The 22,689-nt window shown below is 46.7% G+C and overlaps 1 pseudogene; it reads left to right on the top strand.

Annotated features, from left to right (window-relative positions):
* The window catches only part of LOC117876527, a 43,984-nt pseudogene that overhangs the window by 13,672 nt on the left and 7,623 nt on the right, over positions 1-22,689 (top strand).

The following is a 22,689-nucleotide window of genomic DNA, read 5'->3' on the forward strand; positions in this document are numbered from 1 at the left end:
GGGATCTTCCCTGATACCAGCCACGCGGTGGGGGGAAGGATAAAGCGATCATCCCAGAGAATTGGATGAGGGGGGGGTTAGTTTGTTTTCTGCTGCTGAAGGTTAACAGGAAAACTGCAGCACTCAATGGGCTTTGCTTGGTACGTGGGAAAGGAGGGCGCAAAAGCCGAACCCGAAAGACAATGGCTTACCATGGTCGCATGCAAGCTGAATTCTGTTGCCCGGACCTGCGTCTGTGATCTCTAACACCAAAGCCACAGGCACTCAATATTAAGATGGAAAATGCGACCTTGTACTGAAATCACATGTGCTATCTAATGTGAATAGTGTTGTTCACCGTGAAAGAGTGTAAGCATTGTTCTGTAAAATGTATCTTTTAAAAAACTTCTCTCCTTTTTTCCATCCCTCCAACAGCTGCAAATTTTTCAAGCCTCCGTCCTCCATCCTGAAGGCTATCTCAGATAAGGCGGCGGAGAAAGAGGACGCGAGACGAGATGTTCTCGGAAATAATGGAATGCACCCGAAATGAAAGAGCACATTTGAATGAGTGGAAGGACATGGTATCTAAGTACAGGAAAGATGCCAGTGAACGTGAGGTCATGAGGGACGCTCGAGATGAGAGGTGGCAGGCTGCAATGCTGGGGCTGCTGCGTGATCAAACGGACATGCTCCAGAGTCTGGTAGAGCTTCAGGAACGGCAGCAGGATGACAGAGTGCCGCTGCAGCAGCTATATAACCTCCCTCCCCCCTCACCATGTTCCATATCCTTCTCACCCAGACGTGTAAGAACGCGGGGGCGGAGAGGAGGCTCCGTGCACCCTCCCACTCCACTCCAGTGGACAGCCCAACCAAAAGGCTGTCATTATATTGAATTTTTTCAGTGGCCTTTTACTTCCCTCCTATCTCATAGACTCATAGACTCATAGACTTTAAGGTCAGAAGGGACCATTATGATCATCTGGTCTGACCCCCTGCATGCTGCAGGCCACAAAACCGTCCCTACCCTTCCCTTGACTCTGCTGATGAAGTCCCAAATCCTGTGTCTTGGTGACTTCAATTTGCAGAGAACCCTCCTGCTAGCGATCCCTGCCCCATGCTGCGGAGGAAGGCGAAAAACCTCCAGGGCCTCAGCCAATCTACCCTGGAGGAAAATTCCTTCCCGACCCCAAATATGGCAATCAGTAAGACCCCGAGCATGTAGGCAAGAGTCTCCAGCCTGACCCTTGTTAGTCATTATACTATTTACCTGCTATTGCTCGGTATTCCTCAGCTAATATGTTTTACCATTAAACCATTCCCTCCATAAACTTATCTAGTTTAATCTTAAAACCAGACAGGCCCCTCGCCCCCACCGTTTCCCTCGGAAGACCGTTCCAATATTTCACCCCTCTGACGGTCAGAAACCTTCGTCTAATTTCAAGCCTAAACTTCCCCACTGCCAGTTTATATCCATTCGTTCTCGTGTCCACATTAGTACTAAGCTGGAATAATTCCTTTCCCTCCCTGGTATTTATCACTCTGATATATTTAAAGAGAGCAATCATGTCCCCCCATAGCCTTTGTTTGGTCAGACTAAACAGCCCGAGCTCCTCTAGTCCCCTTTGAGAAAACAGGTTTTCCATTCCTCTGATCATCCTAGTGGCCCTTCTCTGCACCCGTTCCAATTTGAGTTCATCTTTTTTAAGCATGGGAGACCAGAACTGCACACAGTACTCCAAATGAGGTCTCACCAGCGCCTTGTACAACAGAAGCAGCACCTCCTTATCCCTACTAGATATACCTCGCCTAATGCATCCCAAGACCGCATTGGCTTTTTTCACCGCCACGTCAAATTGTCTACTCATAGTCATCCTCCGGTCTACAAGAACCCCTAGGTCCTTCTCCTCTTCCGTTACTTCTAACCAATGCGTCCCCAGCTTGTAACTAAAATTGTTGTTAGTCATCCCTAAATGCATCACCTTACTCTTTTCACTATTAAATTTCATCCTATTTCTGATACTCCAATTCACAAGCTCATTCAAGTCTCCCTGCAGAATATCCCTATCCTCCTCCGAATTGGCAACGCCTCCCACCTTCGTATCATCCGCAAACTTTATCAGTCCACTCCTGCAATCGGTTCCGAGGTCAGTTATAAATAGATTAAATAAAATGGGTCCCAAAACCGAACCCTGAGGAACTCCACTGGTAACCTCCCTCCAACCTGACAGTTCACCCTTCAATACGACCCGCTGCATTCTGCCCATTAACCAATTCCTTATCCACCTCTGGATTTTCATATCGATCCCCATCTTTTCCAGCTTAACCAATAATTCCTCATGGGGTACAGTATCAAACGCTTTACTGAAATCCAAGTATATTAGGTCCACCGCATTTCCCTTATCTAATAAGTCCGTTACTTTCTCGAAGAAGGAGATCAGATTCGTTTGGCACGATCTGCCCTTCGTAAAACCATGTTGTAAATTATCGCACTTGCCATTAACCTCAAGGTCCTCAACTAGTTTCTCTTCAGAATTTTCTCCAGCACCTTGCACACTACAGATGTTAAACTAACAGGCCTGTAGTTACCCGGATCACTTTTTTTCCCTTTCTTGAAAATAGGAACCACATTAGCTATTCTCCAGTCTAACAGAACCACCCCCGAGTTTACAGATTCATTAAATATTATCGCTAATGGGCCTGCTATTTCTCGCGCTAATTCCTTCAATATTCTCGGATGAAGATCGTCCGGTCCTCCCGACTTAGCCCCATTAAGGCGTTCGAGCTTTGTTTCTACCTCGGATACGGTAATCCCCCATTCTGTTTGCCCCTCTGTCACGGTGCTAGTATCCCTAATACCTTCATTGGCCTCATTAAACACCGATGCAAAATATTCGTTGAGATATTGCGCCATGCCTAGATTATCTTTAATCTTCTCTCCGGCTATAGTCTTCAGCGGTCCTACTTCTTCCTTCTTTGATTTCTTCCTATTTATGTGGCTGTAAAACTTCTTACTATTGCTTTTAATTCCCCTCGCTAGGTCCAACTCTACACGGCTTTTGGCCTTTCTCACTCTATCTCTACATTCTCTGACTTCACTAAGGTAAGTTTCCTTACCGATCCCTCCCCTCTTCCACTCTTTGTACGCTTTCTGTTTCTTCCTAATCGCCCCTTTGAGTCGGTCGCTCATCCAGCTCGGTCTAAATCTCTTGCGTAGTAATCTTTTTCCCTTTTTCGGGATACAGGCCTCTGAAAACTCATGCATCTTTAACTTAAAGTAATCCCAGGCTTTATCTGCCTTAAGATTCATTAATACGTTTGCCCAATCCACTTCCCTTACCAGTCCCCTTAGTTTGTTAAAATTGGCTTTTTTAAAATTATAAACCCTAGTCTTTGATTTAATTCTGTTACTCCTTCCGTTTAGTTTAAAGTGGATTAGCTCATGATCGCTGGAGCCCAAGTTGTCCCCTACTACCACTTCCTCAACGAGGTCCTCACTAGTCACCAAAATCAAATCTAAAATGGCCTCCCCCCTCGTCGGTTCGGCTACCACTTGATGAAGGAAGTGATCAGCGAGCACATCTAGGAACATCTGAGCCCTATTATTGCTACTAGCGTTTGTTCCCCAATCTATATCCGGGAAGTTAAAGTCCCCCATAATTACACAGTTCCTATTAGTATTTACTTCTCTAAACACATTAAATAGTTCTTTATCCATATCCTGGGTCGATCCCGGCGGTCTATAGCACACCCCAAGCACTATCCCCGGGGAGGCTCTAGTAGTCCTTTTACCCAGTGTGAGTATTGCCCAGACGGATTCCGTGTTATCTATTCCATCAACTATTATTTCTTTACAGCTTATCTCACTATTGACATACAATACCACCCCGCCACCCTTACCTTTGTTCCGGTCTTTCCTAAACAGCGCATACCCCTCCATACCTGTATTCCAGTCGTGACTGCCGTTCCACCACGTTTCAGTTATTCCTACGATATCCGGTTGCAATTCTCGGACCAAGAGCTCCAATTCCTCCATTTTATTACCTAGGCTTCTCGCATTGGTGTATAAGCACCCTAATGTATGTCGTTTAGCCTGTCTCCCATTAGTAACACTATATGTTACAGGCCTCTTTGTGTCCTTCCCCCCTATCCTTCTTATGTCCAATCTCATCTCCCCAGCTATATCTCCTCTTATCTCACTCACCACTTCAATGTTGGAATCTGGCGTGGAGATTAACTGTACATCTCCCAACCGTCTCCCCAAACTTCCTAGTTTAAAGCTCTTTTGATAAGATGAGCCAGCCTTCCTCCCAGAAGTCTATTTCCTTCCCTACTCAGGTGAAGTCCATCCCACGAGAACAGCTGTCTGTCCCCGAAACCCTCCCAGTGGCCATACATCCCAAAGCCCTCCTTATAGCACCACTCCCTTAGCCAACTATTTATCCTCACAATCCTATCAGCCCTTTGCTGCCCTTCCCTAGGAACAGGCAGAATCCCACTAAAGATAATCTGAGCATCTATCTCCTTGAGCGTCTTCCCCAGCCTGGCATAATCTCCCTTGATTCTCTCTAACGAGAACCTAGCCGTGTCATTCGTTCCTACGTGAAGGATTATCAAGGGGTCCTTATCTGCTCCTTTTAGGATCCTTTTTAACCGCAGGTCCACATTGCGAATCTTTGCGCCTGGTAGACAGCACACCCTTCTGTTCTCTGGGTCCGCCCTGGTCACAGGCCTGTCCAGTCTCCTCAGTAAAGAGTCTCCAATAACATATACCTGCCGTCGCTTGGCAACAGTGCGATCTAGTAATCCAGTCTCTGATCCCTCTAGTCCTGACCTATGTCTGTTCCTATCTTCTCTTACGCTCCCCCTTGTGCCTTCCTCTATCCTCTGGGGGCCCAGGTCTTGTGCTGTCTCCATCAACCCCTCCCCTCTCTCTAATGGACTAGCCGCTCTTCTCTTCTTCCTCACCCTCCCACCTTCCGTCACCACCTGCTGCCCCTCCACTTCGTTATCCAAACACCCAAACCTGTTCCTGAGTTCTATTCCCCCCTCACTGGCCCTCCTTTTCCTTGGCCTGCTTCTCACAGTCACATACTTCCAATTCCCTTGTTCTCCCCCTTCCATTCCCCTCTTACTGTCGTCTACTTCTACCTCCTCCTGCACCCTAGAGCATTCCCCTTCAGCCCCGCCTTGCCTGTCCTCCATCAGCTGCTCAAAGCCCCGCCTAAACTCCACCAGGGTATCTACCTGCATCTCCAGCCCCTTAATCTTTTCCTCCAGTAACACTATGAGGCGACACTTCATACATACATACCTTTGTTCCAGCTCCCCTGCTAGGACCATATACATACCACAGCTTCCACATGCAGCCATCTGCATTCTGTATGCTGCTGTCTGGCTCATGGCTGCTGCAGTCTCTGCCCACAGCACCTGGGGACGCAGAGCACACAACACACTGCGCCCTCCTCCCTCCCCCTTGACCTCCCCCTGCAAACTCCCTCTCAAACTCCCCTGTTAGCCGCCCTGTTTGCTGCCTCCGGTGCCGCTGCTCACCTCCTCCCAAACCCCACCCGGGCTACCTTATCGGTTCTCTCCCTATGTTTATAATCAATTAATAAAGAATACATGATTTTTAAACGATAGTGACTTTATTTCCTTTAAAAGCAAGCTGTGATTTAAGGGGGGAGGGTGGTTTGCTTACAGGGAATGAGTCAATCAAGGGGGCGGGTTTTCAACAAACAGAATTTTCACACTGTAGCCTGGCCAGTCATGAAACTGGTTTTCAAAGCTTCTCTGATGCGCAGCGCTTCCTGGTGTGATCTTCTAATCGCCCTGGTGTCTGGCTGTGCATAATCAGCAGCCTGGCGATTTGCCTCAGCCTCCCACCCCACCATAAAGGTCTGCCCCTTACTCTCACAGAGATTGTGGAGCACACAGCAAGCAGCAATAACAATATGGATATTGGTTTGGTTGAGGTCTGAGCGAGTCAGTAACAAGTGCCAGCAACCTTTTAAATGGCCAAATGCACATTCTACCACCATTCTGCACTTGCTCAGCCTGTAGCTGATGCTAGCCCCGGTACATGGACGCACACCACTGAATTAATGTGCTTAGTGTGGCCGCATACATTTGACTTTATACAATCTGTTTCCAAAATTCGAATTATATAAATTCTTCTGAAGAGCCACATGTGGCTCCAGAGCCACAGGTTGGCCACCCCTGGTCTAGTATATCACCCTGTGCTGAGGCAGGTTTAAATATAACTAGATAATCCATGACAAGTGCTTTTCTAATCTGTTTTTAATCATCTCCAACTATGTGGATTCCACAGCATCTCTTGGTAACCTGTTCCAGTGCTTAACTATCCTTTACAGTTAGACATTGTTTTTCTAATATGTAACCTGAATCTCCCTTCCTGCTAACTAAGCTGATTACTTCTTATTTCAGCTTTGGTGCACATGGAGAACAATTGATCGCTGTCTCTTTTTGAATAACCTTTTACATATTTGAGGATTCTTATCATGTCCGTGCGACAGAATGTACCCCTGTATCCACACCCTACATACTATTGTAATAATCTTTGTACGAAGTATGCCTTGTGAGTTATCATTTGAAAACTCATAATTTGCTGGCCATTAATCTCCTGACAAAATATGTGGGAAACATTGTACATGAAGTTATAGGATTCCACTATATAGTGTTCTTAACATGTGTTCCAAACTGAGGTTGGCAAACAGGCTTGTCTCAAACAAAGGAATATGTGATCTGCTTAATTTGCATGTAGGCAGTAAACAGAGTTATCAAGCAGGAAGGGAAACAAAAAAAGCTCCAAGAGGTGAGGGAAAAGCAGCAGGGAACATCTTCCCTATAGACTCTTTGTCTCCTGAATCTCAACTGGAAATGTTGTCCAAGGAACAACACTATGAAAGGGAAAGACAAAACTGCCCAAGGCACCCCTCGTCTCTCTCTCTCAATTCACTGCATCAGTAGGGACAAAGGAAGCAGCCACTAAACTGGAGAAGGGGTCCTGACCTAAGAAGTTTGGTCAGTAAGGTTTCTGAGAGCATATAATGAGAAAATTTTGCTTTGAATTTAACATAATTTGATAAATTAGGCACCAGTTGCATTTCATCTTTATGTTTTCTTATAACTATTTTAAACTTTTGTCTCATTACTTTTACTCACTTAAAATCTCTCTTTGTAGTTAATAAACTGGTTTTACTGTTTTAGCTAATCCAGTGTGTTTAAATTGAAGTGTCTGTGAAACTCCATTTGATGTAACAAGATGTGTGCCTATTATCTCTAATAAAGTAATACTGGACCTTGCATAAACTTCTATTGTCCATGAGAGGGTTGGGCAGTACAGTGCATACATTTCGGGGGGAAATCTAGAACGTGGAAGGAGTTGAGAGTTGCCCTGCAGTATAACCAAGGCTGGTAAGAGCCAAGTTGTGACTGACTGGCTGCCGCACACACAGAGACATAGCTGGGAGTGACCTGCATGCTGGAGACAGTTTGTGAGCAGTGCAGACTGCAGATTACAGTAGCAAAGCATTTTAAAGGGCACCCCAGGTTAGAGGTGATGCAGCTACTCATTAATCTGCATTGTACCCTTGCATGTCACACCTTGCACCCTTCAGCCTTCTTCTCTAAGCTAAAGACAAATACGGTGCTGCAATGTAGATCTCTGGTCAGCTCAGCATCACCCTTGAATCCTTGAGGGACTGGCGCACTTCACCCATCCTGTTGCTGAAGAGCTTCATTTCCTCAAAAATCACCTGTTCCTCCTAGGGAATACTGGATTCCTGCAACCAAGAAGCATATGGTATTGTAACACCAATGGCTGTGGACCTGCTGCCTATGTCCAACATGTGCATAGCCACCTATAGTACTGTCTTTGCTACCATCTTGCCTTCTCTGATGGTCTTTCCACATTCCTGTGGGAGTTTAGATGGGAACTATAAACCCCTTCCATGTTGAAACACTGTATTTAGCCAAAAGGGCCTTGTAGTTTGTGATACAAAGTTGGAGGGAGGAAGATTAATATGTCTTATGACTAAAAAGGTTCATTTTCTTGGAGTCCTTATCTTTCAGCATACCCTTGATGGTCACGGTCTTTTCTTGAACCACAGACACAACCAGAGACCCTGGGACTGGATGAGTGTAAAAGTGTTTGAATCCTTTGGGCAGTGTAAGTGTTTGGACTCACCCCTGCAGCGCCTCCTGCTGGTTGTCCTCAGGAATTAGCTCGTTTCCAGCCTTGGAGCGCCCTCTGCAGGCCGGTGTCCCACAAACGCTTGGCCCCCCTGTCCCTCCCGGACCCGGTGCCCTGTTGTCTGGGGTGTTGCCCCCTAGCAGTAACCCCTCACAATTCTGGGTCTCCCCACCCAGGGGAACCCCCACCCACTATCCCCACTTTGCCTCAGTCTTGGCTATTGCCCAGTCTCCATCTAGCCCCTGTTCACTGGGGCAGACTGCAGTATCAGCCACTCATCACAGGCAAAGGGGTTCGGACTTGCTGCCTCTGCCTACCTATGGGCTGCCCCCTGCAACCCAGTACCTAATAGGCCTTACCAGGCCTGCAGCCTGGGGCTTTCCTAGGCCGGAACTCCCCGGCTCCCTTGGCCTTTCCCCAGCCCTGCTCCTCTCCAGATGCTTGGTTAAGCTCCCTGCAGCCATGCCCTTCTCTCTCTGAACGCAGAGACTATCTGCTTGAGCTCCTGGCTCAAGCCTTTATAGGGCCAGCTGGGCCCTGATTGGGTCGTGGCCCTAGCTGAGCCTGCTTCCTCCCAGTCAGCCCAGGCATCTTGCCCTTCCACAGCCCTCCTCCAGGGCTGTTTTAAACCCCTCAGGGCAGAAGCGGGTAACCACCCCGCTACAGGCAGCGTTTGATAAATATTTTTCTAATTATTTCAACATTGCGGGAAGCAAGGCTGGAGTGCCCAGAATGCTTCTGCTGCTTCCAGAAACCCTAGTTAATCAGGAGAGCAATTAATGATGGCCAAGGAGCAGAGGATGTTCAAGAGCTTATGTGTGTTCTCTTGGATCACCATTGTCTTGGTGTTGAAAGTTTCAGATATTCTTGTAAACAAGTCCTGGAAGGCTTTGAAGTCATTGACAGCAGGTGTTGGGGCTGATGTGAATGCCTGGTCAGGTGAAAATGAAGATTCTTTTGGTATCTCCAAAATCTTCCTTGCCTGCTTATGGAGGTATATAGGAGGGTGGGCCCCAGTAAAGCCCAGAAAAAGCAAGAATGTGTGTTTTGAGGATACTGGCCAGGCTGTGCTGGACTAGCCCATTGCCATCTGTGTAGCAGTACACTGTACAGAGCATCTCTGGAACTCCCTGTAGCATGCCTTGCTATCCTGAGGGGACAAAGCTCACTACTCCATATAGGACAGAAGAAGCAGCTAGGAGATGGTGATAAGAAGTGTATCTGTGGTGCCATTAGATGTTGTCCCGATACCAGGGGTGCCCATCGTGAGTCCAGTCTTGATGCTGAAGTGAGAGGAGTTGGCTGTTCTGCTGTCAATATGTATCTCACTAACAAGATGGGCTTGCTTATAAGTGCCTGGGTCAGTATCAGTATGGGTCTCAGCACTTGAGTTGGTATCAGATGTGTCTTCTGGGCCTTCATTCCAATCCTCACTTCATCGCAGCACTTGATGTCAATGTAGCCTTGGATGGTTTGTCTCTGGAGCTGCACTTTGAGTCCTCCTTACAAGATGATCCCACAGAACACCAAGAGCTGTGCATTTGATTGGTGCAGGTCTGCCCCTTGGCACCTTTCAAAGCAGAAGGCACAACATCAGATCTGCCTGCCCTGATGTCATCACCTTCCAATGTTGAGGGTGCCGGTACCAATGCAGTTGGTATCGAGGATCCCAGTGCCACTGCTGTGGATTTTAATGACTTTCATTTGTCCTCTTCTCCTTGCTCAAACTCAGGATGCCTGCCTGTGGGGACACTTCCGTGAATTAGTCATCTCAACTCCATCTTAGTAGTTCCTACCTCTTCAAGATCAGATGTGACTTTCATCGATTTCCCAACGAAATGTAATTTGTGTCTCACATCTCCAGATTGCTGAGTGTAGGATGAGGAGAGGCAGATTGAGCATTTGTTGGGATACGTCCTTCAATGACGCAGAACAGAGATCTGCCACACCTATCAATCAGAGACATAAAACCGTTGTACTATGATAGGGATTAAACCTCACCCTGCCATACAGGAAGTTGTACAAGGGGTTGTTGATTTTGGATGGGTTTTTATTTTTATTTTTTTAATCTGATTAGGCAAAAAAGGGTTAAATTAAGGCAGAATTTCACAGAATTCAGTAAACACTGAAATATGAGTTTACTAACCAATAGCAGGTCAGACTCTGTCCAAGTTCTGTCTCGCTGTCATAGGCACCCTTTATGCTGTCACATGGTAGCACAAGGAAGCATGAGTAACTCCGTCAGACGCTGCTACTCAGAACAAATTCAAAGTTCAAGAACATAAGGCACATGTGCACCTACCGTGGGATCCATATTTACACATACTTGAAGAATTAGTAGTTGCCTGAGTGCAAGTGACCATGATCTAATCACATTCATTATGTACAGATTATAGGCCCAGTAATCTATGGACTTGGCCAATTTTATGAAGCTGAATATAACATTTCCTGGGAGGAAATTTAAACAAAACAAAACAATATGAATAATAAGCAGAAGTTGTTATAGAAATGTGTTACTCTATGCACAAAATCCCACAATTTCCACATTCGTGAAAGAAGGCTTCGTCAGTTTTAAAGATCATCCTGTTAAGAAAAAAAGTGAATGCACCACTAAAAAATAAGAAAAATATGTAATAAATGGGAAAAGGGTGGTGTTCAGAGCAAAATCTATAAATTAGCAGTTATTAAATAGACAATTGATAAGGTAAATTAAAGGTATCAGCTAACAAAAATCTATGGCCAGTCGGCTTAAGGACAAAAAGCAGGAATTTTAAAAATATCGCAGGAACAAAAGAAATCTTAGCAACAGTATAGCTGCATTACCAGACAGGGATGTTAAAATTGTCAATAACGATGCTGAAAAGGCCAAATTGTATTTCTGTTCTGTATTTGGAAAGAAGACCATGAGGTATTCACATCTTACTGTGATGAAAAACAAACATTCTATTGCAACAGTAAATACAAAGGATGATAAACTGCAGCTGACCCCTCTTTTTTGGTAGTATCAGTGATTAGATGATGTGATTAATAATATCTCTATGCTCTCCTCATTCCCTCTTCCAGCAATGCTCCCTTTCCTGATTCCCATCTACTTCCAATACTCTTCATTACACAAGATAGTCCAGAGAACAGACTGGATGGTAAGTGCTGCCTAATCAGGACTGTGGATATACAAAGAACCCTGAAGGACACAGGAACACAGTGTTTATGATTGAGGTGTATTAAATATGATATGATTGAGGTCTATAAAATCATGACTGACATAGAGAAAGTAGATAAGGAAGTGTTGTTTACTACTTCTCATAACACAAAAACTAGGGGTCATCAAATGAAATTAATAGGCAGCAGGTTTAAAACAAATAAAAGGAAGTATTTCTTCACACAACGCACAGTCAACCTGTGGAACTCCTTGCCAGAGGATGTTGTCAAGGCCAAGACCATAACTGGGTTCAAAAAGAACTAGATACATTCATGGAGGATAGGTCCATCAATGGCTATTAGCCAGAATGAGCAGGAATGGTGTCCCTAGCCTCTGTTTGCCAGAAGCTGGAACTGAGTGACAGGGGATGGATCACTTGATGATTACCTGTTCTGTTCATTCCCTCTGGGGCACCTGGCACTGGCCACTGTTGGAAGACAGGATACTGGGCTAGATGGACCCTTGGTCTGACACAGTAGGGCCATTCTTAAGTTCTTATGTTCACCTGATTTGTGAGTTTGGTCTAAAAGTATTTATGAATAGTGGTACTATCCTGAGAATGCCACTGCATTCCAGGACTCCTGCCTGAGCTACTCTTGGGCCTATGCCTGGAGTTTCCAAGATTTATTGTTTGGGCCTGAGTGACCTCACTATCTCAGGTAAACAATGACTCGTGTGTAAATCCAGGTTTCATTGTCTCCATGACAATAATGCAATTGTCCCCTGTTTTCTGGTCATCATGTCCATAGACCACACACACCATAACCTTAACTCTGACCCCCTAATGATGCCAACCATCTAGGACCACCTTTACCAAACTACTCCCTCCAAACACCCAGACTATTATACCAAACATCCACAGTGAGCAGTGTTGAGAGGGAGGAGAGCAGAAGTGAGGCTCCAGCATACCATCGTGTGTTTGGTGAGGGAAGTTTGGTGAAGAGGTTGCTGGAAGACTGGCATCCCGAGCGGGGCAGAATGAAACTTGTATGCTATGGGGTGTAATAGTTCTCAGGGGCATGCAGAAGCAGGGGACAAGCAGGGGCTTGTGCTCCCCAATAATCATCAGGGGCATAGAACTCATCCAGCCCCATGACCATGGTGGTGGCGGGCGTAGGGTGGGAGAGCAAGATCCTCCCAGCCACGGGGAGAAGAGAGCGAGGTCCTGCTGGGGCAGCAGGGGGGAAGGGACGAGCAAGCTCCTGCCAGGGCCCGGGGGCGAGGAGGGAAGAACAGCAAGCTCCTCCTGCGTCTGGGGGCACATAACGTGCCCCCCCAAAAGCGGTTGAAGTTAAATTTCCGCACACATCTCTGGTAGTTGTGATAGAGGCCAGTCGTGTGCTGATAAACACCTATTTACTGGTAGGTGACTTAACTTTTTGTTTCCTTGCTTTTGTGATTTTGTTTCAGGAATATTGATTGCACAGCAGCGTTAACTGTTTCATAACAACATCTTTGGGATATTAATTACTATTTGTGGAGTGGTTTGAAGATGTGTATTATTAAATAATGATACGGGGAAGCGGCATGATTTGTTCTTCTTCTTCATCTCCTCTCTGGCAGGACCTGGTCTGGATGCTGAGCTTCTACATCTGTTTCTTTTTCATTTATGAGCCCCTACTGGGGGTGAAGAGTCTCCTGGGTTCTATCTGCTGCTCAGGTATCATTCACTGATCCCACAACTCCCTTTGGCTGTGCCGTCTGCTCAGCCTTGCTCTGTCTGTCCCTTTCTCTACTTTCCTCTCCCTTCTGTCTCTTTGGCCCTTCACCCCATCTAGCCCCACACCCTCTCATTTTTTCTAGTTGCTTCCTTTTCCTGTACCCAGTCAGATCTCTCTCTAACACAAGAGCAAACACACTGTTGTCTGGGAGACTAGAATTAGACTCCACATTGTTCAAGGGACATCCTGCCCTCTGACTGCTGTGCTGTGAGACAGCATAGAAGTTGCAATCACTGTAACAAATGCTTTCAAGCAAATTTTTGAGTAGTAGATCTGTCAAGTAGGTGTGATACCCGGCACGATGGCAGGGAACTGCACAGGAGAACAATGGCACTACTGAAGAGGAAGTCTGCGCTCACCTGCTACCAGTTGCTGTGACCAGGACAATAGGAAGCATTCAAAAGAAGGAGCGAGATGTTTTCATGATAAAGTATGTTCTGTTCATGACAAAAATAGCTTGGTTTTAAGCTCCTCCAGAAGGCCCACAGCTGTTTGGATGCTGGTGGTAAATCACCAGCTCCCAACTGCAAGGCAAGAGACCAGCAGGACAAAATATTTGTTTTGAAGAGTAACTTTCAATGTGCAAATTGGGCACATGCCTATTCTGTGTCTCCTCCTACCCTCATCCTCCCTGCTTGTTTGATGCATCATCTTGTGTTTTGTCCTCAGTTAGACTGTACGCTCTTAAGCGCAGGGATTGTCACTTGTGTGTTTGTACAGAACTTAGTACAATGGGCCCTGACCCTGACTCAGATAATACATGGTTTCTCTTTGTGCCATCCCTTTTACTGACCGTTGGCTGACAGGAGCATGCAAATCTTTTGCCGGAGTCTGACTGTTTGGGCAGACGTTTTATTCAATATTTGCTGTCTTGGGTCCATGGGATTGTCACTTACCTGTGTTGTAGTGTTCAGGTAGATCTATAGATGTATTAGCAGCTTGGGCAGGCACAGGATCAGTGACTGCCTTGTGTGTGTTTGTCTCCACAGTGTTCTGGAGAGTATCTGGTTTGTTTGGGTGATGCAAGTGAACCACATCCCAATTAACATTGATTACGATAAGAACCTGAATTCCAGGCCGGGTACAAAGGCACAGGGAGTATTTGTGACGCCTAGGGTTGGGGGCGAGCAAGAAACTCATGGCTGCGGCAGGGAGGGATATACAATGGCTTGGAGATAAAGGAGGGGGATGTGACTTTGAGTGATCACCCAGACCTCTCTCACCACCCACCTTGTAAATTTGGATGCCTTAATGCTAATGTAAGGGGACTGTTGGCTTCTTACTAAAAAGTGAGGAGGGGGTTGGTTGGCCATCTCCCAGTACCAAAAGAAAGGGGAAGGGCCGATGGGAAACCAGGACCCTGATACGGACAGTCCCCAGGGCAATGGGGAGAGGCCAATGCTCCAGGTCAGCCTGATTAACAGGGCAGGCAAGCTAATGAGGGAGTCAGGAGGCCGGGGGTCCTGTCCTCCATGTGAGCTGGAGCTGCCTGGGCCAAGCTAAGGAGAGAGCAGGACCTCAGGCTGAGCTGAGGAGCAGTCTGAGCAGAGCAGACAGAGCTGTGCCGGCTAGAGCCAGAGAGGCCAGAGAAGCAGCCCAGAGAGCTGTGCTGGGAGCAGAGCTGCAGCAGCCAGATCCAGAGGGCCCAGATGAGCAGCCCAGAGAGCTGAGCTGGAGGCACAGCAGCAGCAGCGCTGAGGCAGAGTGGAGCCGGAGCTGGGGCTGGAGCTGGAGCAGTCCGGAACCAGGTGCAGTGAGCAGCTAGGGAGAGCGAGGGGGGACCCTGGGCAGAGGGCCCAGTTCAGGGAGGCGCCCCCAGCCAAGAGATCTTGCAGGCCAGATTGGAGGGGCATCATAACCCTGACGAGGGGGCCAATGCTGGAAGAAGGGTCCTGCCCCTGAAGGCGTGTGGCCACTGCCAGAGCAAGTGTCTGACCCGCAGCGTCCCTGCACCACTGCCAGGGCCTGGGCAGGAGCCCTGGGATGTGTGAGAAACAGACTGTGAACTTCCCTTATGTTCCAGAGACACTGGTTGTGATGTCCCGAGGCCCCAGAGTGGGGTTATGTGTTTTTCTTTAACCTTTCCCATTTTTCTTTATTTTTTAAAAATTGATTGCTGTTTAATACATTGTATTTGCTTGAACTATATGTAATGATCAGTGGGTCAGGGAAGCGTCCAGAGAATACCCCTCAGTGGGGACACCCTAGCCCCTGTCCTAAGTGACCACAACAAGGTTGGGTGTCAAGCCCCCCAGGAATCCTGGGCCCAGTCTCGTTGAGGTTATGAGGACTCTGCCACACAGGCGTGTGGAAGGGGAGATCAGGCAGGCCTGCAGGTAAATTACGGAGTGGGAGTGATGTCTCAGATCTTTTCGCTAGCCAATTCCACTGGAGTAGTGTATAAGCTTACACTAGACAGGTGTGGCTCAGAGCCCTGCACCAGTGGCCAGCCCACAAGCATAAAGGTCTCACCCTGGTTTCCAGCAGCCTAATTACTCCTTGCAGGTGACCCCAAAAGCCCTTGTGGTCCCAAGTCTCCCCAAACCCATCGTACCCTGCATTCTTAACTACCAGACACTCAAACTTTCCCCCTCCCGTTTATCACTCCCAAAAGTATGAAAACAGCCCCCATTCAGGGGTGGCGGAAGCTTCCTAACAGTGCGGGGGGGAGGAGGTCACTGTTGCCCAAACCATGGCACCACCCCTTTCCCCCTGAGGCCCCACTCTGCCTCTTCCCTCCCCACAACCCTGCCTCTGGGCCCCATCCCGTTCTGTTGCGCCTGCCCCCAGTTATTAGTTCACTTTGGCACAAACTTCATAGTTTGCTGACTTGAGACTTGCTTGGGGTAACTGTAACCGTTCTGCCCATCAGAGTTGGCAGCAACACGGGCCGGGTTCAGCATCTAGGGGTTCTGTTTCAATAACACAATGCAAAACCAGCTTGAGCCCCCACCCAGTGACCTGGGACAATTACATACCACCCCCCCGGGCGCCTTTAGGAGGCAATACTTCCCCTCTCGCAAGCACGGAGTCTGAGTGTAGCAAAAGCCTTTTAATAAAGGAGGGAAACAATGTGGCATTATGTTGGGGAAACACCACAAACAGGATTCATAACACAAACCATGAGCAAAAGACCCACCCCCAAGTAAGTTTGGCAGTGTCCTTTTCCCCTCAGGGTCTTAAGTCCAGCAAACCAACTGTCACCCCTCCCACAGTTTCTGTCCTTGGTCAGTGCAGCCCCCAGAGTTCAGAAGTTCCTCTGCAGAGTTTACCTCCCAGCCTGGGTGGAAGTGGGAGGAGGTATGGGGGGGCATCTTACATGTTCCACTGCTCAGGTCGATGGCTGATTGCCACGCCTCTCCGTGGGGTTCTCCTGCAGTCTTCACCGCCACCTGCGCGTACTCCACCAGCCGCCCTGCTAGCTGCTCCTCTCCACCAGCCATCCTGCTAGCCACACCTCTCTGCCAGCCGCCCTGCTAACTGCTCACCAATACGTCTTCAGCCCCCTCCCTACACAGCTCTCAGTGATTTCAGCTCTTAGCAACTTCAGCTACTAGTAGGAGGGCCTCAGTGCTAGTCCACAGTAGGTCTAATGCTTAAATCTAGGTATCAGTGATTTCAGCTCTGCAGCATATAACAATACTCCTCATAGAGTCAAAATTAGCTGTGTTACTGCACAGTGGAGAGAAAAGTACTCAAAGCCATGTTTAGGACCCTCAAAAGGGACCCACCCTACCTACTACACACACCTATCCCCACTCCTTTTCAGTTCAGCAACTTTTGGAACCCATTTCCCTTGCCTAACAAGTGCTACTTAGTTGAGGGCGAGTCCCTCCATCATAAAATGCCAAGTACAGCTCTACTGTCCTTGATTCCATAACCAGGATAACAACACTTTATTACTCCTGCCCCAATAACAAAGAGACTGGGGATCCCACAGCAGCCAAAGTGACCATTTGGGCAAACAGTCCATCATGCGAGGTGGGGAGGGTGAGCCCATGCAAACGAGATCAGCCCCTGAAGTCCTTTTCCACAGCTCACCACCAGATGTCAGGGTAGAGCTCATGCTGACTGCTTACATAACAATAAAGAAAAAGTTTATTTTATAGGGGGGAAAAATCACAGATTCAAAGATGAAATAATAAGGAAAAACAAACAAGTTACACAGAAAACAGACCTATGACAACTCGGCTTTGATATTAGACAAATTCCCTTTTCTAATATACATTATTTATTGCTGCTGAACAGTTCCCCAGCACACCTTCTGTCATAGGTGGGATCCAGTGTTTCATAGGCACTTTCCCACTTAGATGCTACCACTCAGTTTCTGGATAAAAAGTCTCAAACACAAGCCTGCTTTTAAAAAGCTTTTCTTCCCCCACACCAGCATGGTGACTCATGGTTAAGGGCCCTACCAAATTCAGGGTCCATTTTAGTCAATTTCACCATTATGGGATTTTAAAAAAATTTAAATTTCATTATTTCAGCTATTTAAATTTAAATTTTCATGGTGGTGTAACTGTAGGGTCTTGAGCCAAAAAGGAGTTGTGGGGAGGGGGGGTTGCAGTACTGCTACCCTTACCTCTGTGCTGCTGCTGGTGGTGGCACTGCCTTCAGAGCTGGGCAGTTGGAGAGCAGCTCTGAAGGCAGAGCCACGGCCATCAGCAGCACAGAAATAAGGATGGCAGGGTATAGTATTGCCACCCTGACTGCTGCGCTGCTGCCTTCAGAGCTGGGCCCTCAGTCAGTAGTCGCCAGTCTCCGGCTGCCCAACTCTGAAGACAGCAGCGCAGGAGTAAGGGAGGCCTGGTATGGTATTGCTACCCTTACTTCTGCACTGCTTCTGGTGGGGAGCTGCCTTCAGAGCTGGGCACCCCGCTAACTGCCGCCACTCTCTGGTCACCCAACTCTGAAGGCAGCACAGAAGTATGGGTGGCAATATCGTGACCCCCCTAAAATAACCTGGTGACCCCTCTGCAACTCCCTTTTGGGTCAGGACCCCCAATTTGAGAAACGCTGGTCTCCCTCATTAAATCTGTATAGTATAGGGTAAAAGCACACAAAAGACTAGATTTCACAGGGGGAGACTAGATTTCATGGTCCATGATGTGGTTATTCGGGGGTGGAGGTGGGGTGGAGTGGGGCGAGGGAGAGAAAATTCGCAGTTATCAAATTTTTTTCTCTTAACTCCAAGGGTCCATTATTGTCTGTTCCTGGGGAGTCTGAAAGAAGCTGCCAGGTATAGGACATCCATATGGAACTCCTTCTATGCACACAGCAGTAGTTCCCAGCTGAGGCAGGAGCTGGACAAGGCAATAACCATCCATATCCCAGGATGCCATTCTCACTCTGACCTAGTCTTATTGAGTGAGTGTTTCCCAGTGGGAGGGATAGGATCCTTCTGGGGAAATCAAATTATTTGGACTTCTGAGGAAAGATGGGATTTCTGTGGGGCACCTGTAGATACAGGCCTTGGAGTAGGAACAAAACCCCTATGGGGAACCAGTTCAGATTCCTGGGGGGGGGGGGGGGGGATCCCTCAGGGACACTGGGAAAGGGTGTAAATCGTAATTAAATTTCTTCTCATTCTCTTTTCACAGCCTTTTCCCCACAATGCCTCGACACAATTACTGGAAGGTGGCCCCCCGGTGAAGTGCCTGTGTGCCAAGCACAGCATTGAGTACCACTGCAAGCCCCTCCTCACCGGCTTTGCAGACTTTGTGCAGTAAGTATTGATCTGGAAGATTCAGTGCACTAGCAGATGAGGAGTCCACAGCATAGCAAATGGGAGGAGAGCTGCACAGTATGTAGTGAGGAGATGTGATAAATAGGGCCCTGACCCAGCCAGTCCCATCATAGGAGTGTTTTACAGGGAGCCTTTCACATCTCACTCACTATGTAAAATCTAACTGCAGGTTGCTGCCTCAGAACCAAGTCATTGGTAATGACTAGTTAGCAGCTGACAGCCTAGGTGAGAATAGTTGGTAGGATTCAAATTTTAGTTCTTAATGGACAGGTGTCTGCATCACAAAACTTACCCTAATAATTGGCCCTGTTTTGCCCTCTTGCTGGAAATGTCAGCAGAGAAGCATAGGATTGAATGGACTGTAGTAAGAATTGCCCTTTGACCCCTAGAGGGGATCTTCTAGATAAGGAAGGAGATATACTGGCAGGGACAGCATAAGGAAAATAGCTCCAACCACTGCCTGTCATACCTTTTCTGAAGAGAAACTGGACTTCAGTTTCTTGAGATGAGAGGCAAAGTACTGTCACAGATCAGAAACTGGCTACAAGATAGAAAATAAAGAGGTCAATTTTTATCATGGCAAAAGAGGTTAGGAGTGGTTACCACAACAGCCATCGGTAGCATTATGTTTAAATATAGTAAAGATCTGTAAAAGTGGTGAGCAGAGAGCTGGTATAGTTTGCAGATGACAAATGTATTTAATTCAGTCAAGACTTTGGAACCTGACAAAGATAGGCAACATAATTGCAGTTGGAACTTATGTTGACAATTGCAAGATAATGCACAGTGGGAAGTGTGACAGTGCACACCCCATAAACTATATGGAGGTGTGCTTATGAATGTGTATATGACATAACTGGAATATGTTTTATGCTATATATGCCATATAACATATCTCTGTAAAGGTTATGATCTACTGAATTTATTCATCGTATTTGTATGCATGTGTCATTATTGTATTCAAAGTTATTAATATAGTTGTTTGATTTTAAATAGCCTTAATAAGGCATTTGGTCAGCTTCTTTCGAAAGGAATTTGCAAGTTAAGTGCCCAGTCAAGAAGCACTTAACGGACAATGGATCTTGGAAGGCTCCAATCCACATAAGAAGTCTACCTGAGGATGTTCAGGGTAGCATGCAAACAATAGCTGCTGCCTGTAAAAACTGAGTCATGCATGGACATGTGACTTGCCCAGGTGACTCCAAAACTCCACCTTGGAGCTGGACTTTGCATAGGAGAGAGGAGGGGGTCTCCACCCACAAGAGAAAGTCTATTTAAGCCCATGGGAGACCCTTCCATTTTGTCTTCAGCTGGCTCAAGAGATAGCCTCTCCACCCCTCCAAGGATACCTGAGAGAAACTGGAACAAAGGACAGTAACTACAGGGGGTGTGAGTGATTGCTGGACCCAGACTAGAAGGAGACTAGTCTGTAAAAGAAAGCTTCCTTTTACACCTCTGAGGGTGAGATTTTATCTGTATTCAGTTTTCTTACTGTATTAGACATAGACTTCCGTGTTCTATTTTATTTTGCTTGGTAATTCACTTTGTTCTGTCTGCTATTACTTGAAACCACTACTTTTTGTATTTAATAAAATCACTTTTTACTTATTAATTAACCCAGAGTATGTATTAATACCTGGGGGGGCGGGGCAAACATATCTCTCTATCAGTGTTATAGAGGGTGAACAATTTATGAGTTTACCCTGTATAAGCTTTATACAGGGTAAAATGGATTTATTTGGGGTTTGGACCCCATTGGGAGTTGGGCATCTGAGTGTTAAAGACAGGAACACTTCTTAAGCTGCTTTCAGTTAAGCCTACAGCTCTTAGGGGACATGGTTCAGACCTGGGTCTCAGTTTGTAGCAGGCTAGAGGGTCTGGCTCAAACCAGGCAGGGCACTGAAGTCTGAAGCTGCCAGGGCAGGAAAGCAGGGGCAGAAGTAGTCTTGGCACATCAGTTGGCAGTTCCCAAGGGGGTTTCTGTGATCAAACCCGTCACAGGAAGAATAATTTGAAATACACCTCTACCTTGATATAACGCTGTCCTCGGGAGCCAAAAAATCTTATCGTGTTATAGATGAAACCGCGTTATATCGAACTTGCTTTGATCCACCGGAGTGCACAGCCCCACCCCCACCCGGGGCACTGCTTTACCACGTTATATCCGAATTCGTGTTATATCAAGTCGCGTTATATCGGGGTAGAGATGTACTCATACACCTTTGTTGGTTTCTAAGTTAACTGAAACAGTTGGAGAAGGATAATCCAGATCTCATTAACACTGTCTGGGCACCATTGTGGATAATTCAATGGAGAATTCCGCTCAGTGTGAAGCAGCAGTCAAAAAAGCAGACACTGTTAGGCTCCATAAAGAATGGGATAGAGAATACTGAAAATAGTGTTTAAATGAATGGGAAGCTCTCATCTTGAGCACTGAATTCACTGCAGGTAACCCTATCTCAAAAAAACATAAAATGGAAGTAAACTTAGTTCACAGACATGAGATTAAGAACAGGACTGTCTACATTAGAAAGAAGACAGAGAGGGATATGCTAAAAGTATAAAACATTATATTTAAAACACCATGTTAAAAGAATGTTAAGGTTGCAAAGTCAAACACTCAAAAGTTAGGAAATGCTAGAATGAAGATAAAGCAGTGGTCCAGCTCAAGAGCAGCAGAAGGTCCCTAAAATTGGGGGGGGCCAACTGGCATCTGAACCATGCCCCCCCACACACACCATCCCTTCCCCCTAAGGCTCCGCCCCTTCCCCCCATTGCTCACCCTTATGGCCAGTAAAAAGTGGGATGGGCCATGGCCCCTGGTGCCCCCTGTTCTGGCACCCATGATCCAGCTACTGGGCTGATGTAGCATAACAATTACTATAATTAATGGGTTCCCCCTCTCTCTCCTGCAGCTCTCTGAAGGATTATGGGGAGCTCTGGTGTGATGTCTATCTGCATAAATGAGCAGCAACACCACCTTGAGACATTCTACATACAGCAGCTGCCACAAAAATAATATAAATACATAATAAAAATGAAGCCCTTGTAAGGCTAGCAGATTTGGGGAAATGGGAAAGCCTGGCTAGTAGGGGGAGGGAGGTTGCTAGGAAAGTTTGATTCCAGGAATGATGTTTGGTTTTTAAAAAAACCCATTCCTTTTCCTTCACATGCTTCTCCCTTTGCTTCTCTCTGGGGCTCAGAAATGGGGACAGTCTTCTTGTTCTGTGTTTGTACAGCACCTAGCACAATGGAGTCCTGATCCATGACTAGGTCTCCTAGCACCACTCTAATACAAGCAATACATTAAAATAAGGCCTTTGACGTGAGAACAGCAGCCACTCTGTTTTATTTTATTCTCACTATCACTGCCCTGAAATATTGTCCTAATTCTCTCTGTGTTCTTTTCTATCTTAGAGTGTAATCTCTTTTGGGTAAAGTATGGGTCTTACTGCTTGTAAAGGAGCTGAATAAATCTAAATAACCATTTTCACTGTCTGTCTCTATGGACCTTGTTCTGCTCCATCCTGCCAAGACCTTCCAAAGGAGTTGGATTGACTGTAATTGACATTATTCAGCACATCCGTACTTTACACAAGTGCCCATGTTTAGTGTTTTACCCTGCCTTACCACTAGTGCTACACTCAACTGAGTCAGCAGCAATGCCTTCTGAGCAATGCCTTGGCTACACTTGCGAGTTACAGCGCTGTAAAGCCTCCCCCAGCGTTGTAACTCACTCCCCGTCCACAGTGGCAAGGCATTTGCAGCGCTGTATCTCCGTGGTTGCACCGCTGCATGTACTCCACCTCTCCGAGAGGAATAGCAAGTATTG

This window comes from Trachemys scripta, chromosome 4 (genome assembly GCF_013100865.1).
Source record: "Trachemys scripta elegans isolate TJP31775 chromosome 4, CAS_Tse_1.0, whole genome shotgun sequence".
NCBI classification, from domain to species: Eukaryota; Metazoa; Chordata; order Testudines; family Emydidae; genus Trachemys; species Trachemys scripta.